The sequence below is a fragment of the Megalopta genalis genome, chromosome 4 (genome assembly GCF_051020955.1).
Source record: "Megalopta genalis isolate 19385.01 chromosome 4, iyMegGena1_principal, whole genome shotgun sequence".
In the NCBI taxonomy this organism is placed as follows: domain Eukaryota; kingdom Metazoa; phylum Arthropoda; class Insecta; order Hymenoptera; family Halictidae; genus Megalopta; species Megalopta genalis.
In genome coordinates, this window is record NC_135016.1 from 16,008,107 (window position 1) to 16,023,912 (window position 15,806).

Here is a 15,806-nt window from a genome sequence, read left to right on the forward strand (position 1 = left end):
TTTTCATCTGCCTTTCGGCAATTGCAATATATTCTCTGCTCCGTCCTCTTCCAACAGATTCATTGTATTTCTCCGATTCGTCCTACACTGGATCATCTGGCTCCATTTGTTCTGATCGAGGTTCTGGTCGCCCTTTATCATCCTCGTCCGTTATTCCAGTTCTTCTACATTCGTTGTATGTTCTTATTTATATTTTCCGATTCCTATTATCCGCGCTAAATTCGCGACCGTTACACCGAGTTCGCGACGACCTTCAGTGTTTAGAAATTCTTACTCCAGGATATTTTTTAACGGGTGGCCCAGTAAACGCGAAAATAACACCAGATTTAACCGACTAACCCATCTCGCAACCTATCGAGATGGCAAACCACCCAGAGATTCCATGAACTATTCTGGAAAATATGGTCCCGCGAATACCTGTAGAAGTTTCAAGCCAGGTATAAGTGGAACACCGTGCAACCCCAAATCAAAACGGGTAACATTGTACTCATGCGGAATCCAGTCCTCCCCCCGAATTGATGCAACATTTCCACATAGGAACGGAAATACACGCGTTGCGGAACTCCGAACGAGGAATTCCACTTATAAATGGGCTAGGATAGTGGAGCTAGATACCGTGAGATAGTCAATTACTGTGTCAATTTGCTTATTTTCAAGCATAATTAATTTTATATTTATCATATAAGACATAACTTTTTTTTATTTAAATTCAACTGTTTATTTATTTATTAAAATTGAACATCTAAAAGACGGAAGTTCTTAAAATACCATAATAATTATTCCAACTTTTTGATACTGATCTCGCGATATTTACTGTAAAGCTTATGAAAAATCTTAAGAAAATACTGAACGAATGAAGATCAATATTCAGCCAAGAAAATTGTTATAGATAAAACGTATTTAGATTACGGAAAAACAAAATAGTGATTACTTATTTGAATTTTTATTTTAATTTCCTGTAGTGTTCATTTACTGTATACAGTAAGTGAATCTATTTTTCACTGGATGCGTTAGTCACTGTGTTGAATATCACGGGACAAGTTTACATAACCTTAAATCTCAAATCATCTCTGTCATATTTTTAAAGAGGCAATATGTAAATATGAAATTTTGTTAAAGCAGTCATCTCTAATGTAAACTTTAAAATGTCTTATTATTATATTAAATTGTTTTTATAGAATATAGAATTTATGGAAGCATGTTAAGTATTAAATTATTAGTACGTTAAGCATTAAATTAAATTATATCTAATTATGTATTGTGTGCACAGTTAAATTCAAAATATTGCCACTTTGTAACTAATCAAGATTATTATACCGTAGTGAAATCACAAGATGTGGCCCGCATACATCACAAGGGCAAGAAGAGGCTCATTGTTAGGTTCACCTATATGTATCTATACAGGGTGTCCTAAAATTATGGTACTTCCAGGAAATGAGAGATTCCTGAGGTTATTTGAAGTAACTTTTCCTTTAGCGAAAATGCAACCTGTGGCTTTGTTTACAAGTTATTAACGAAAAACAGTGACCAATGAGAGGCGAGTTCAGCTGTCGCGAGACGGCCGAGCCAATGAGCGGAACTGGGCTTCGTCCGTTCATTGGATCGGTCGCCTCGCGTTAGCCGAGCTGTCCTCTCATTGGACACTGTTTTTTGTTAATAATTCGTAAAGAAAGCCGCGGATTGCATTTCCACTAAGGAAAAAGTAACTTCAAATAACCTCAGGAACCCCTCATTTTCCAGAAGTACCATAATTTTGGGACACCCTGTATGACCGTTTCGACCAATAAAACACTCCAGTGGAAAATGTGTGCGAGATTCGGAGGTGCGCTCCATTTCTGACCAATAAGACCTGCATTCTTACCATACGTCATGGCATTCCTACCAGGGCTCACCTTGTGATCTGGCCGCGGTACTTTAGTTCAGATCAAAGTCAAACTAGAGATAACGATTTTCCATATTTTTAATTTTCAATTAGCCGAAAAGTTGAAATCATATCAATAGTTAACACAATTCTCAATTTATATGAAACATTCTTTCAACAAGGCAGAATAGAATTCACGTAAGCTTGATCTATTTCATTTAAAAAAAAAACTCATTAAGCTCATTAAGTACTTTAAAACCTCATAAATATATGTATATGCCGAAGCTTGATGCAAATTTTTTACTATTTGTTTTAAAATAGATTTTTAAAAATTATTTGAAAAATGGTACGGAAAAAAACCAGGATTCTCCCTTAAAATATTAATTATTACTTCCCTAATTGTATCAATAATTAAAGCTATTTTCGAGACGAACTCATTTATTTTTGAAATTTGCAATTAATTTTTTGCTCGGTTTCTGTCAACATTTCGTTGATTCTCATAACATTTAGTTGAAGTACAGTAAGTAACTTAATATTGGTCATCTTATAATATTTATCAAATATTGAGCACCATATTATAAGAAATCTTTTCTTTCAAGTGATTTTCATGTAAATGCAGCCATTATATTACCATTTTACTCGTTCATGATTGGACGATATATATATATATATATATATATATATATATATATATATATATATATATATATATATATATTTATATATTTAAGTTGAATTTAATACATGGAATTCTATTTAATTTCACTTTAAAAGCCATTAGCATCAGATCCTGAAAAACATGTAATAATGTTTACACAAGAAATGTTATATTTTTAAATAATAAATTCTCCCTAATTGACACTCAAAAATGGGCAATTTGGGAAGAGGAAATTCAATTCTTCGAGCCTTGCGTTACTAGTTACTGATCAATAACTACAAAAACGAGTCTCGAGGCTCGAATAATTGTATTGCCTCTTCCCAAATTGTTCATCTTTGTGTACAATCTGAGCGTCAATTAGGGAGAATTTACTGCATTCAAGAAATTAAAAATCTGCTATCTTTTTGTGCGGCTGCGCGCATGCAGTTTGGTCAATTATCGTTTGTAAAATACGCTTCCTTTAAACTGTCTTTCGAACTAGCAATTCATCAATATCGTGTAGACATCGTGAACGAACACAATAGGCATTCTACATCTCTCGAAGAACTATATCTTACTATCAAATTTTATTTTCCCGGAAACTTTAACGAAGTTTAAGCAACTTACATTGATAATTATCAAATAACAACATTTTAAACTAGTTTGAACTTAAAAATCGTGAGATTAATTAATGGAACATTGTAGTGTGAAAAAAAACTCGTGCTTTTTTAATTATATTAGGAAAATTTTTGTAATGAAACTATTTTACCTTTTGCAGTCAAATTAACAAAGTTTATTTGTACGTGTTTCAACGACGTTTCAAAATTTTTGAAACAAAAGAAGTTAATATTAATAGCTTTCAAACACAGTCGTTTCTAAGAAAAGGTCGTCTCACGGTGTTCATGATTCCGGCACTTCGATTGCCTGAAATGAAGAAACGTGAAAGTTCCTTAATTAGTATGAATTTGATATAAAAGACACTAGAACAAAAAAAAGTCGATAATTAAAAAAGTGACGATACTTTGAAATTCAATTATCGATTTTTACTAAACTTCGGAGGCCTAAAAAATACAAAAGAATACAAACTTTTGATTGATTCTAGTAGGGGTTGTAGTTATGCATGAACTTAAAACATACTTAAAATTTTCAGTCAATTAGTCAAGTAGGTCAATTAGTCCAGAGAAAAATGTATTTAAGGATTAGTATATCAATAATGATAACCTAACTACAACCATAACTTTGTTAATTTTAGGAGTTCGTACGTAAGTTTTCAGATATGTATTTTTGGAACCATATCCTTTAAGAGTATGCAAAAAAATTGATTTTTTTCAAAATTTACCCAACAATATCCCATTAAATTTAAAAGCTAGAACAAAGTATTTATGGTATAAAAATAAACTGCAGGGCAATAAAAAAAGGCTCGAAAAACTGATGACACAAACATTAAGGAAACATGTTTCCTATGTCTGTTCATACAAAAGTGTTTATATTATTATAATATTACCGTGTTATTCATCTTGATGGAAAATAATCGACATAATGTATATGCCTGATGTATTGCGTATGTGATCTGAAGAGAGTGTTCCAAATATTTTTATATTTAGTTGTTGTTAACACGTCATATACCGAAAATCAAATCAAAAAATTCCCACAAAATCTAAGTAATTTAATGAATAAAACCGAAATTAGAAAGTTGTGAATATTGTTAAATAAACTACTCTCGTATTGAACATAAATGAAAATGTGTTTAATTATAATATATGGAAAAATATAAATTGTTAAAGAAAAACTCTGGCAGACAGACAATGACTGAAATATTATTTTTTAATTTTGCTGTTACTTGAAATGATAAAAAAAATAGAAGACTCGTTTTTTAACTTTTATCTGAACTTCATCATCTAAAAAACATTCGAGTAATTTGGTGCAGTTTTAAAAAAGGCATTGCGTTTTAAAAGATGTAAGAACACTTTTGTGGACCACTGTATGTGTTATACAGGGTACCCAAAAAGTCTCGAAACAGTCGATTATTTCAGAAAAAAGCAATTTGGAAAATACTGTTTCAGACAAAAGTATTAAAATATGAAAAGTTCTGTTTAATGGTGAAATCCATTTGATCTGGGAAGACTTCATTTGTCTTTCAAAAGAACTCAGCTGTCACTTTTAGTAACGCATAATAAAATAAATCAGATGGTCCATTTCAAAAAATCATGCTAAACTCGGCTTGACTTTTGACAATCCAATAGTCCTGTGAAGCGAATATAAGATAATCGATCGTTTCGGAACGTTTGAGGATCCTGTATTAAATTTATTTATATAAAACTTCTGTTACATTATTCCAAAACTTTGTCGCATAGCATGAATGATGACACCGGATTGAATTTATTTAACCTAGCCGTACATGAGATGTCCCATATAAGTCTGTCCCACTGAGTACTTCGCCAACTTCATAGCTTTCAACCTGTACTAAGAGATCAACAGTAAATTCTCCGCAATCACCCAAAACTGGACAATTTTGGAAGAGGAGATACAATTATTCGAGCCTTACAGCACGTTTTTATAGTTACCGATTGTTAAAAACTATAAAAACGAGCCGCAAGTCTCGAATAATAGTATCTCCCCTTCCCAAATTGTCTATTTCTGTGTACTAGCTAAGGATCAATTAGGAAGAATTTACTGTACTTTGTGGGTCAACAAAAATTGACTTTTAATGAATCAGAGAAGTAACTCTCAAATAATAATAATAAGGAGCTAGAAATCTTATTACTACTTTAAATTGCAGATATTCATATTTATAGAGTAAATCCATAAAATCTGGAGTCTAATTGTCAGATTCCCATTTTAGTTCGTGTGCTTTTGAAGGTATAGATACCTCACAATATAACTTACTATGACAGTGTTATTTATATAAATCACACCCTAGCTACGTGCATTTATCAAGTCTTGTTTTATTATTTCGTTTGATAAAGAATCTTTCTAAAGCAATTTAGATAGATTTTATATATTTCTTATGCTATGTCTATGCATTTAATTCAAATTTTGAAAAAAATTTGTCGTAAGCGGTTAAACACATCCAACTAGATAATTTCTAAACATAAAATGTGTTGAATATCCAGATTGTAGACTTAAATACAGATAATAAGTTCCAAAATATTCTCTCAGAGTCGCCTTTACCGACCTACTTATGTCTACTGTAAAATCTTTAACTTTCTGCAGACAGCTTGGATCGATTATGTCCAAAACGAAATTTCACTGTTGATTTTTATGGGACGTATGTATATTTATTTTTCTCAATTAATTCATTAAATATTTGATTCAACGAACGATAATATATTAAAGCACAAAGTTCAATAAGTATACCAGTACAGTACATGTACGTATTAGAAAGGAAGTTAGAAAATTATAAAACAGAAGTTAAACGACTCATGCTTAAGATACAAAACTTATATTAAATTGATAATTTGTGTAAAAAATATGTAATTTTAGAATTTTGGAAACTTTAGTTATCCTCCGTCCTAACATTTAACTAATCAAATAATTAGTAGATATTTTAATTAATCAGGTAATTAGTAATTACTTTAACTCTGTGATACGTTCCAGTTACGAAATTCGTTTGAAGAAAACACGTTTTTGGATCTTAACGTATTCCACTTTAACGATTGATACTACATTATCTAAACTATCCAATCCATATTTCAGTTATTATAGCCGGATCTTTCACTTTTAATTAAAAGTTTAAATCAGATATAATTATTGACAATGTTATTATATTCCGAATTGATCTATTTGATAGAAATTCTATTAATCTTTTCTTACTTATTGTATGTGTTTAGTACTTGTTTCTACATTATTCGATACTATCATTATTATAATTAATTACTATTTCAGTCTTATTATATTGAATTTATTGCAAATCCTAAATAGAATGAAACTTCAACAGATATCAGGACGAAAACTTTCTTTTGAAAGTTATTGGATCCCATAAAGTACATATGCATTTAACTCTAAATTGTTTAAAAGTATATTACGTTTTCTCGAATTAATTGCGATTTTTATCGTTCCAACCGTAGGCGTTTATTTTTGAATAAATTGAAATTTTAAATTGATTTTCATGATACGATCGCAAAACGCATAGTACATTGAATTGGTTCGTGCAAACTGTTATTGCTTTCATTCTTTTATCATGCTCATTGGACACAGTTCAAATGCAAATTTAAGAGTGCAATTTTATTGAACGATTAATAATCAAAGAACTTGAACAAATTCTAATAAAAGAAAAGCTTCTATTTAAGCAGTATTTGACGCTAACAGAGAAATAAACTTGATTTTTATTATCAGTATCTATTGTGCAAATGCGAATAGTTCCTTTTTAATCGTATAAAATGTTTCTTTTATCTTTTTTAAATTATTTATTTATTATCGCATCTGCTTAATAGCAATTAACGACCACTTTTCTGGGGGTCTGTAGGGTTACACGTAAAATGTATTTTAAGCTGAAACATGCATTTTGCTTTGAAGGTAGTGTTTCCATACCGCAATTATTTTTGCACCAACCCTTAATAAAATTTTCAACGCTTCGACGCGACGCTTCAAAAGCGTGTTTGCGGTTGCTATTACCACACGCCGCTTCGTTATCTAAAATCCAGCAGGCCGAACATTTGAAAAATTAGTTTTTCCGTAAACTGGCTGCAATTCAATGTTAAAGTGTCTAATTAAGGTACCTAATTCATCTAAAATGTGGCTGGCATTTCGTGTATAAATTCTAAAATTAGCCACCAAATCTAAAAGTAAATCGGTTTCAGAGATATCGTTGTTCAGGATATTTGGAAATATGATTTTAAAAACTCACAGAATATTTTTAAGATGTTGTATTATATAATATTTTACAAAAAAAATTCAAAATCAAAAAATCTAAAACACGAAAAATGTAAACCCTAAAGTTCCCTTGACCGTTCTTTGCCATAACTGTAGCTGTAATTAGATTATATGATGTACATTCTATATTTTCTTGAAAAATTTAAATGAAGCTACAATAAAATAAAAATTTCTATATGAAGCAGTTTTCCAGATTAAATTTATATTTTACAGTTATGCAGTCGGTGTAAAAAGTATTTTCGAACACGTTTAAGAACGGAATATTTTTTTGACTGGGCCAAGTGATATACATTCTCTTACATTTACAAAATTTGCATATGTTATAAATATATAAAGATCCGCAGTCTAGTAATCAACAATTAAGCAATGGACAAAAAATAACATAACGTTGTATTTTCACCTTTCGTATTGTTATTTAGCACTTCTTTCTCGCTAATAAATTCCTATACGAGAACGAAAATTTATATTTATTATATATAGAAATTTTTACTTTAATGTTTAAATATCGATAATTCAAGAGTAATACTTTATTTCGATACAAAAGAAGTACATGACATTCGAACTTTACACAAATAAATATATCTTATGCAATATTGTAATGCAAGGAGTTAATATCAAAATTCTCATAGCAATCAAAAGCTCTAATTTTTTGTTATAGATGCTATAAAATGACGCAAGTACTTTGTTATGTATGTGGTACAACTTATACGTATTTAGAGTTTAGAAGAAATTTTAAGAATTTCAATTATTTAACACGAGAACTACCGAAACCTAAACGCGAATTACGTATATTATATATTTTTTATTATATTATGTATATTATGTATATTATATACTGTTTATTACAATGTCAAGATTTGATCTATTTAAACTTTGTATTATTTATATTATAATATGTGCATGGATAAAAAAGTTCATCTAAAAATTTCTCATAGAAACATTTGCATAATATCAGGAATTTTAAACGAAAGAATTAGAAACCAGTTATATTGATTAATTCGGTAATTCTACTGTTAATAAGATGACATTAGAGGAAGATAAATTTTGGACACAGCAGGAATTGATTTCATTCTAAACATCAATACTTGTTAACTGAATTGATATAATAGTAATAATTGATATTACCGTAAAGAGTGAAATAACAATGAAAATTATATCGTTAGGAAGAAGTCTATTTTTGAAGAGTGCATCTTTTATCTTGGGTTTATTAAAAATAGATTCAACCTCCATAGTCCATCTGAGTGCTTAAAAGAAGAAATTACTGCATACTTATAATCATAGTTATAGGTAATTTTTTATTTAGTTTTAGTGATTTTAGGTTAATTTTGCCGATTTTGAGCTACTTTTGGCCAATTATGGACTAATTTTGCCGATTTTCGGCTATTTTTGACCATTTTTGGGCTAATTTTGTCGATTTTTCGTTAATTTTGCTGATTTTGGGCTAAGTTGACTGATTTTGAAGCTCATTTTGGTCATTTTTAAGGTAATTTTGTCAATATGCGTTTCAGATATAATAGTACCAAGTTGAACTTTTTATTTAATACAGTGCATTTAAAAACGAGTAAAAGTACTAATTAGGCTTACATGTGTAGCCTTCGTAAGTGGTCAATTATACTTTGCAAAACTCCTTTATCGACCTCTGTGTTCTTTGAAGTTCCAACTTTGACGCCGCACGTCACGACGTCATGCGACAAGATGGCCGTCCGTAGACAGATGTCACAGACAATATGCTGCAGAATATTACAAACAGTTCTGCAAGAAAGTAAGAGTAGGAATTTTGAAGAAAACGAGGGTAAATAGAGAACACACGCTTAGGTAGCACAATTGATCACTCCTGAACTGCTCAATAACGCTAAATTACTGCTAAAACGCAACAACTTTTTCAAAACTGAACTAAACGACTCGAATTTTTTTTAGACGATACAGGGTTCAATCTACTAGACCTTAACTAGAATGCTTTTTTTTTAAATTTTTCTATTGCTTTGAATGGCAGAAGAAAGTAAAAAACTCTCGTTTTTTAACTTTTATATCTGAGCCTATGGCGAAAATCTAAGAAATGTGTGTTTTACAGCTCAGTAAGTTAAATTTCATCGAAATCGGTTAACGTAATGTCAAGTTACAAGCGGTGAAAGATTTTAAAAACAGCAGATTTTTTACAGTTATTAGTCGAATGTGTCAAAAAATCGGAAAAAACTGCGATTTGTGCGATCTTTAATTGTTTATAGCTCATACTGAGGTTAACCGTTCTCGATAAAACTTACAATATGCATATAAGTTGTCGAGGTCTAGACAATGCATTTTTTAAAATTTTGTTATTGACACAGATGAAATAGTTGAAATAACAGCATTATTTAATTCTTTTATCATGCCAACAAATTGCAATTGTTGAAAATAATTTTTTAGCCATTGTCTAGTAAACGAATCCCTCTAGCATCCCTCCAAAAAATTTAGATCGCTTGGCCTAATTACTATATAAAAAAGTTATTCCGTTTGAAAATGTGTGCGAATACTTTTTTTATGCACTGTGCAATAGTCAAAACTTTAGAACAATTTAACGCTAGATTTACGGAGCACAAGAAACAACTGTTTTATATTAGTTTATAAAAGTAACAATAAGACATTTATTCTGATTTTCAACAAATGTTATTGTAACATTTGCTGTAAGTGACATATAGATGGAATAAATAACTCATAAATGTATCTTTACGATATGAATAATCGTAAATTAAAAAATTAGTGACCAGTCATTTTGACGGGTTCCGTAAATCTAGTGTTAAAGACGCTATTATATTCTTTGCAACTAGTTAAAATTAATACTTAACGCTCCATTGGCTCCGTTACAGAAATATCTAACGTTTGTTCCTTAGCTGCGTTGGTTCTACTTATGGAGACATTTCGAACTTTGATTACGGTTTAAATAATGTGTGAACTATTTGTTGGTTTACTTCTAATCTTTAGTTATCAACTAAGAACAAGTTCGTAGCGTGCTGCTTCTCTAATTGGAAAGTTAAATGATTTTACAACTTTTTTTTATCGATAAAAACATGGACAAAAAGAAATGTTAGGATGAGAATTATGATGAACCTACAATTAACGCGGTCAGTTATCATTTTGCATAAAGATCTGCAGTTTGTGTAGTGATTATATTTCTAAATATAATTTATTATCTTTTAAGCAGTTTAAAACATTTGTTACATATTACTGTAGCGTTACGACCGAGACAGAATTTTGTTTGTATTTCATTTTTTAATCTTCGTGTTTCTTGATAAAACAGGTTACAGAACGGTGGTTCTGTTTTTTGTGTAGAGGTCGTGTGTTATTTTACAGTGGATTTATCATAATTATTCTCTCCTTCCTAGTCGTGTCGTGGGTTAGTATTTGTTGAAAGAAGTTCTCTACGATGTTTTGAGTTCTTCGTTTTCTTGTTGTGCTCCACATTCCGTTCCGTTCTTCTTTGTCTGTATGCAGTGAGACTGCGAGGTCTTGGTATCTTGGTTTCGCTTTCAAACAATAAGAGGGATGCTGCTTCTTTGGCAGCCATGTCCGCTTTTTCGTTGCCTACTATACAGAATGTCCCGCATTTTTCCGTCCATACTTCGGCAACGTGTTCTGCAAGTAAAAATAAGAATGAAATGTTATACTACACAAAGTCCATAAATGCTTTATTAAAAATTTATTACAAAAATACAAAATATGATTTAATCGCTGCTGAAGTGGCTCTACAGTGGCTCACAAAAGTGTTCGTACACCTTTCAAAACGCACTTACTTTATTAAAATTGGGTCAAATGACTTCAATTTTTTTGGATGATAGAGGGACTAGTCTACTAGGCAATAATTAAAATGATTCTCTTTAAATTTTGCTATTACTTGACAAAAAGTAATTTTATCCGAGTCTATGATGAAAATAAAAAACGTTACAAACAATTAAAGATAGCAGAAATCGCAGTTTTCCACGTCTTTCGATGAGAAACTGAGAAATTTAGAGATTTGGACATCTTTCAACGCCTATAGCTTGACTCTGCGTTAACCGATTTCGATAAAATTTTTCAGTATGCATATTAGTTATCGAGATTTACAAAACGTATTATTTAAATTTTTGTTTTAGGCTCCGATAAAGTTATAGAATGTCAGTTTCTTATTTTTTGTCATTCTAAGCAATAGCAAAATTGAAAAGAAAGGTACAGTAAACTAGTCTTTCTATTAATAACTTCCGATGCAACCAGATAAAATCTATTGTTCGTATGTACCCATTATGAGTCACCAGCACAAACAAATTTTTGCTTTTGCTAAATAGATAAGGTTTCAAAATAAATGAAATAAAAAACCAAGAAAAAATAAAAAAAACAAAATTAATGTTTGATAAAGGAACGGAAGTTATTTATGACTCGACCTAATAACATCTCAAAAAAATTCAAGTCGCTTCGTTCAATTTGAAAAAAATTCTTCTGTTTTAAAAGATGTCCGAATATTAGTGCGAGTCACTGAATTAGTGAAAACCGAGATAACGTGTGAGATCTCGAATCGGATATTAGGATGATAGGGATAATGGTAATACTACCAGCAAGGATAGTATCGGTACAGACTTTGATCATGGTACGATATTATAATGCACGCGAGTGCGAGAGTTTGATAGAGTGGACCTTTAATGGTTCATTAAAAGCAGTTAGGAAGCCTGAGCTTAATCGGATACGGCTTCTTGATGTGCACATACATACTTACGCATTATCTCTATGCATATGAAACGTCGACATTCATGATGACACTTATTGTTAATATTCAAATGAATGTAGCTCCGTTGTCTCATGCTGTGCTTACGGTTACTAATTTACTGCGAGCATATGGAATTCCGTGCCCGTCGCAATATTACAGTAACATCGAATATCAAATGTTAATAACAAAATTGAGTAAAATCCAAACAGTACAGAGAAACTGAATTAATGAGAAAATAAAGCAAAATAGAAATAAAAAAGAACAAATAGAAAATTTATAACTGAAGAGGAAGAATTCGTTATTATTAAGTAGAATGTGATTTTTATGCACTTGTGAAACGAAATAAATAGATCAAATGAATAAGTCAAATGAGATCAAGAAAATTTAAGAATATTGTTATATCGTCTTCGTCTAATTAAAATAATTAAAAGAAAAGATACATTTAACTTCTGCTGTTTGCAATCTAATTATAACGTTTTTATTTTGTACAAAAATCCGTAGTCTAACAAAAAATACTAAACAGGTAAAATGTTCCTAGGTTTTGTTTGAAAGATTCTTTTTTTAAGTTTTCGTGTTAAATGCGCGAACATTGCGCCACGAAGAGCAATTAAAAAACAGCAAAACAATGAAAATATCAAATTAAAACCATTTAGTCTCAGCACAAATTGCTGCGAAACTGTCGATTACTGAACGACACGTCAAGATTTCCAGAACACGCCGCTCGTTACATTTGAAAAATACGAAACGAAAATTGATATTGAAAGCACGTCATACATCATTTATACAGGGTGTCCCAAAAGTCACTCGCAATTCAGAAACGAGGTGTTCCTGAGGTCATACTTTTTTCCATAGCGCAAATGCAATCCGCGGCTTTGTTTACGAGTTATTAACGAAAAAGACTGATTGATATTATTGTTTTCCTGTAATTTGGTCGAGTTTTATTAATATAATAGTTTATTCTTTTTATTTTAGAAAGCATAATTTTTGTATTTTTTATCTATATTTGCAACGTGCTTCTTAAGTCAATTAACAAGGTCAAGGCAAAAACACATCGTACCATTATTAGCGATTTAAAAAGTCGGTTTCAGTATTGTAGGTTTTAAGAATAAGTTTTGATTCGGTTATGAAAATTACAGACCAAATTCTATTTCAAAAATTAAATATCTTTGACTGAATAATGTTGTTCATAAACATAAGTAAAGTTATTATGAGGGCACAGTAACGAGAGGCGAGCACAGTCATTTGATGCCCTATGTTCTTGTTAGAGCGTTAAATAAATATAGTTGGTGAACAAAATTACTGTGATCTACAAAATGTGTTCTTTCAATTTTCGTTATGGGCTCAGATAAAAAATTGGAAAAACACCATTTTTTAATTCTTTTATCAGGTCAACGAATTGAAATTTTTCAAAACAATTTTTCAATCATTATCTAATAAACTAATCCCTCTAACACCCCGAAAAAATTTAGATCGCTTTTCCCAATAACAAAAGAGTTATTCCGTTTTAAAAAATCTACGAATACTTTGTACACCGACTGTATGTTAAAGCGCATCAATGGTCGTACACAAGGTCTGAATGGAAAGTTTAATGTATACTACAGGTGATACAAGCGACACAGACCGGGTTAACGAGTTGTTAAAAAACAACACGGATCAATCGGAAAGCGAATACGGCCTACAAATACTGACGCGATGGCACGCTACTGACACTGTAGTGTCATACCAAGCTCGAGGTTTGTACAGGTTGTCAAAAATGATGTATGTATAACGATCGTTAAAACCAAAAAAAATTTGGTGCAAAATTGTCCCTGACCTTAAAAATCATGACTGGAAGGTCAACATTTTTTTTATTGTAACGTAAAGTACTTGTCGAGAGGAACAAAAATCTGAAAAGAACCATAAAAACAACATATACAAATTATAATTCTACATACAAGAATAAGTCGAAAGAAAAGTCTTGCAAATTTGACGAAATCGGTTCACAAAATGGCTACCTGGCTCTTTTAATCAATTTTCTTGTGTTATTCTGATCTTAACGAAGTGGATTCAAGTAGTAAATGATTTTTTTTAATTCTAAAAATGAAAAAATTATTGTTATTATTAAAATTATTATTACAATACAATACATACCATTTTTTGAAAGCTGCATGTTCATGCGTAAGCCTTGCGTAAGACCCTTATGTGCTGAACTGGCAAGAGGTTAAGTATGAATCAATTGACGTGTCTGACCAAGACGCACCAATTCTACTTATCGCCATACCAGGAGCCATGCGAAATTGGCGCGTCTTCTAACTTAATTTTCGCGAAAACAAAGCCTTAAATGAAAAAATGTTATTATCTTATTTTGACTTATATTTGCATGTAAGATCACACCACCCGACAGGTTATACCACGATTTTAGGGACACCCTGTGTACTTTGATATTCAGACAGAAAAAAATCACTTCAAATCACCTCTGGAATTATTCCTTTTCACGGGCTTACGTTTTTTCTGGGACACCGTGTATGTGAGTTTAACATAGTACACTGTTCCATATAAGGTAAATACAGTGGAGAAAGGTTAGGTACCTATGGATATTTTAACATCTTTATTGTCACCTCATGTAGCAGAATAAATAATAGTATTATAATGAGTTTTGTTCTCGCTGAACGTGACATTACCGTAACCATTAAACTTCATAGACGCTCGTTGTCTACCAAGCGTAAATATTGTTACGTATTTTTTCATTTTAGTGCATAGTAACAGTTCAATATCTTTTAAACCTTTAAAAAGTTTTTTTGCTGAGTTTCTTTCATATAGGATAAATTAATGGAAAAATGTTGCACGAAGTGAATCGGGTGCCGCTAAGCAATACATAATATGTTGAAAACAATAGATTATTGTATTTCCTTATCAAAAAAATTTACGGTACCTTAATGCGCTAATAAAACTGAAACGACAGTAAATGCATTGTACATTTAAAGTGCTGCAATGAAAATAAGACGAAAGAAACTGTATTCTATCTCGCTCACGAAGAACCAGGAAAACCATTTTTTGTATGGAGATAAACATCGATGGCACTCAATGCATTTGTGAAAGAGAAGCCTTCGGAGAAGATTAATTTCAATGCAATAAATGCAAAAAATACAAAAAGAAATTGAAAAAATTTATTAATAAATGAAAAATTTTATTAATAACAAAATTATTTAATATTTATTTAGTATAAGTGGACATTCGATATACTTGATATCCTAGAGACCAGTCAGGTTTCCTTGTCACCATTTCGTCAAGGTATGGTATTGTTTGTTCTTCTGCCTCTTCTTCCATGGTGAACTGAATTTTGGAATGTAGAGTAGTAGTTGATAAAGTTAGTCAGAGTGTTCGTACTATGACTCCATACTACGAAAGTATCATCCATACATTTATGCTATTGTGTCGGTTTTAAAGGAGCTTCTGTAAAAATTGGATCTTCTAGATGTTCTATGTAGATGTCAGCTATGATTGGGGAGACGGATGATCCCATAGCTGCTTCTGATACTTGTTCGTTGTATTGGGTTGGCAACTAAGTAATTGCCGATTTGTTCAATGAAATAAAAAAATTCTTTTTACTTGGAATGAAGTTTAATCTGTAATGTATTTTTCATTTTGTTCGATGACTTTTGCCATCTCTCTGACAACTTGAAAATTCCACGCTCGTAGAAAGTCTGATCCTTTTCGGCCAAAAACTGAGTTAAATGAGATTTACA

General features: G+C 31.1%; 1 protein-coding gene and 1 long non-coding RNA gene across 2 annotated transcripts in view; one reads left to right on the plus strand and one right to left on the minus strand.

Annotated features, from left to right (window-relative positions):
• LOC143259277 (potassium voltage-gated channel protein Shaw-like) overlaps positions 1-15,806 on the plus strand; it is a 421,748-nt gene that overhangs the window by 361,085 nt on the left and 44,857 nt on the right. The gene's annotated exons all lie outside the window — the stretch shown is intronic.
• Positions 10,677-14,996, minus strand: LOC143259278 (uncharacterized). The gene is made up of 2 exons (XR_013033089.1): positions 14,212-14,996; positions 10,677-10,979 (listed from the first exon to the last, which is right to left on the minus strand). It is a non-coding gene; the product is annotated as an uncharacterized LOC143259278 (long non-coding RNA).